The 3,674-nt window shown below is 42.1% G+C and overlaps 1 pseudogene; it reads right to left on the bottom strand.

Moving 5' to 3' along the window:
• Nucleotides 1–736: 736 nt before the first annotated feature.
• LOC124672051 lies at nt 737–3,420 on the bottom strand (annotated as a pseudogene).
• Nucleotides 3,421–3,674: the final 254 nt, after the last annotated feature.

Genomic DNA, 3,674 nt, shown 5'->3' with positions numbered 1-3,674 from the left:
GGGGGACGGCGACGTCGTACCAGCCCCACCCTCCTCCGGCTGCACCTGCAAGGACTCTGCAGGCCGGGGTGGGGAAGAGCACTCCCCCAGCGCCCCCTGCACATCCACCTGTGTCGACGAAAGGGCAGCGTCCAAAGCCCCTGGAGACGACGCCGGAGTCCCCACAAGCTGCGGCGAAACTCTACGAATCCTGTCAACAATCTCCCTGCCTCTCGGAGTCCTCGGACTAGCATTATATGGTGTAATGACTGGGCATAAAACATGGGCAACCTGTACCGACTTTCCTGGAACAGTTGAGGAAGATGGTGCAGAAGAATCCACCTCCATACTAGAAATACCGGTCGCGGGTGCTTCAGATGGGCCAGCGGGGTCAGCATCCTTATCATTTCCCAAGTCATCCTCATCCATACTAGAAATCAAACTAAGTAGCCACGAGTTGCAACTTAAAACAGCGGCATCACTCTTTGACAAAGAGATAAACCAAGTGGACAACTTTACATTATTTATCCAGCGCTCAACTGAGATAGATCCCTCTTTGATGACAAAAACCGGAAATCATTCTTGGAAAAGATGTTCGTGTTATTTCCGATCTGCAGACAAAAAATATCGTCAACTCTTGTATTAAAGGAAATTTTGGTGCGTGTGGGCAAATTTGACATCACAAGGCATGAAAAAGTGGGAACAATATGTGAGGTGGGAAGTTTGACTAACCTTATCTAAACCTTCGGGGTGTGATCTAGCTTTGCTGTTGATTATCAGGATGCAAGCCAGAAAAGTGTGCATATTTGAGGTATTCTAGCTGTTCAGGAAAGCCCCGAAGTTCCACAAGTTTATGGATAATAATATCTTCAAGGCGGCCCAAAGCTCCTTCATCAATGCATATTTCATTGACGCATGGCAAATCTCGCAAACGCATCACCTTCAAATCTGGGAACCAGCCAGCCGCGAAGTTTATCTTCTGCCCAATATAAGCTCTCCTAAGATCTAAATGGGTCAACTTTAAAAACCCTGAGAGGAGCGGCAATGGATCCTCACTGAACTGAGACCAAGATAGTGATAGTTCAAAAAGCACATGTCCATGGGTTGAGAAAAACGGAGATTTCAGGGTTCCTTCTGACAGTTTCCCTTCCAAACAAAGCGTTTGAAGAGGGTTTGACAGTGTCAATGCTTCAAGTTGGAGCACCTCATTCTCATCAATGGCTCTTATTGTCAAACTCTGGAGTTGGACCATCTTTGATAAAGAGCTGCAGAGTTGTGCACAATGGATTGTTTTTACCTCACTAATCATAAGGCTGCATAGCTGAGACAAGTTCCCTATTTTTTCAACAAGAACTTTGCTAGCTCTAACTGAATGCAGTGTCCTAAGTTCCTTCAGAAACCACAAACCCTCAAACGGTTCAGTGGATTCATAAGTCTTGAAAGTCAACTCTGAGTCACGCAGATTTTTCCACATATTAAAATGTCTCAATTTTTTAAGCTTTGTAGCCCCATGTGGTAATACCAAACAGTTTGTATCTTCCAGACTCAATGTCTCAAGCTTGTTAAGATTCCTAATTGATTTGGGTAGTTCCTTCACTGGGGTCACATCTAAGTTCAAAAACTTGAGGTTAAATAGCTCACCAACCGAATGTGGGATAACCTCAATTGCAATGTATGATAAGTCCAACACGGCAATATACTTGCAATGTTCTAGAACAGTGAACCAAAGAGCTGATGGCATTGTAGAGTCAAAACAAAGTATGGTCCGAGCCTTTGATACATCTATTCTTGTTGTGAGGTCCTCATTGCACTTGTGCACCCCAATTCGACGAGAAATCAATCCTGCCGGTACCACTCTATGGCTGGAATCATAAATTATGCTGAAATTCTCCTTTTTGGAGCAGAATATTGCTAGCTCTCGCACAAGATCGTGCATTTCAAGAAACTTAATCTTGCCAAAGCTGTTCCTTGCTGAAACATGAAGCATGTTTCGTCTAATGAGTTCTTCAAGATAACCTTCAGCAACAACTTCTAAGCTGCAAGTCCCTCTTTGTTCAATAAACCCTTCAGAGATCCATAATTTAATCAAATAATCTGCATCAATAGCATAGTCTTCTGGGAATATAGCACAATACAAGAAACAACTCTTCAAATAGTTGGGAAGATACTTGTAGCTTAAATTCAGAATCTTCTCCACATGGTTGAGGTTCTCATTATGGTGCAGCTCCCAAATAAGATGATCCTCAAACAGCTTCCATTCTACAATATTTTTGTTCTAAGGGACAATATGCTCCCTATTGATACAAGAGCAAGCGGTAGACCATCACATTTGTTCACTATTCTTTCACCATACAGATGTAACTCTGGAGGGCACATGTGATTTTCAGTTTTTGGAAATGCCTTCCTACAAAATAGCCGCCATGAATCATGGTGATCTAATGGCTCTACTCTTAAAGTACAACCATCATCCGCTATCGCAGCAACTTCCTCACTTCTGCTTGTGGTGATTATCCTGCTTCCCATGCAATCATCAACAAGAACCTCTTTAATTTTCATTAGATCTATGGATGTCCATACATCATCCAATATGATCAAATATCTCTTTTTGTGAAGGATTTCCTTCACTTTCACTTGAAGCTCTTCGCTACTCATATGTTCAAAATCATACTCTGGCTTGTCTTGAACATTAATTTTTTTCAACATTTGTTTCCAGATGTCAACCAATTCAAATGACTGGGACACAGAAATCCATGCATGGCATTCGAAGCTTGTTGCTTCCTCCCTGTACACATTTGTGACAAGGGTGCTTTTTCCAATACCACCCATACCCCAGACAGAAATCATCCGCAGCTTGGAGCAATCTTCCATATGCAAGGACCTGATCAAGCTTTCTTTGTTCTTTTCTAACCCTACAAGCTCATCAGCAGCAATCGAGAAATCATGACCAGGAAGGTATGCTTGATGCTGGAGGTCATAGTGTTTTGCAGGAAAATCACTCACACCTGATATTGGTTGAGTCCAGTCCTTACTTAGCTTAAGTCGTTGAAGTTCTCGATTTATATTCTGAATTTTAATGGCAATCTCATCTAGAGTTAATAGAGATTGAGGTTTCTTGACTACTTTCTTCACACAACCCAACCATGACGATTCTTGCTGATGATGTGTGCCTACAACATAGATAAACTGATCCACAATGTCTTCCATGTTATGTGCCAATCTACGGACTTGACCAATCCAAGTTTCAGTGACTTGATCTGACACACCTGTCCTGTGATTATCCATAAGAAATGCGTGCATAAGCTCCAGTTCATTTCTTATCAGTATCATGTCATTTGGGATTGCTACCACAGCATCTGCTCTGTTTGCAAGAATTGAACTAGCCTGTAGTGCCGCAGCCGCGCCAATCTTTGTTATGACAAGAACAAGAGAAGACTCGGCCATTTCTCTCGGTGCAATTTGACTTTAAAATCCCAGCAATAATAGTCCGAACAGTCAATGTTCAACCCTCTTGTAAATCAAATCTACAATAAGAAAAGAAACATTCTGTCAGAACAAGGAATTCCTAATAAGATTATATCGTAACTGTTGGATGCCTTGCATATAATTGATCATACTTAGTGGAGTAAACTGGTACTATGCTTGCCAGAGATAGCGAACAGATCAAAGTGTGAGGTTAGCTCATAGCCACAACTGTA

The sequence above is a fragment of the Lolium rigidum genome, chromosome 7 (genome assembly GCF_022539505.1).
Source record: "Lolium rigidum isolate FL_2022 chromosome 7, APGP_CSIRO_Lrig_0.1, whole genome shotgun sequence".
NCBI lineage: Eukaryota > Viridiplantae > Streptophyta > Magnoliopsida > Poales > Poaceae > Lolium > Lolium rigidum.
The sequence above is the reverse complement of the archived record's forward strand: the minus strand, read 5'-3'. Positions and strand labels throughout refer to the sequence as shown.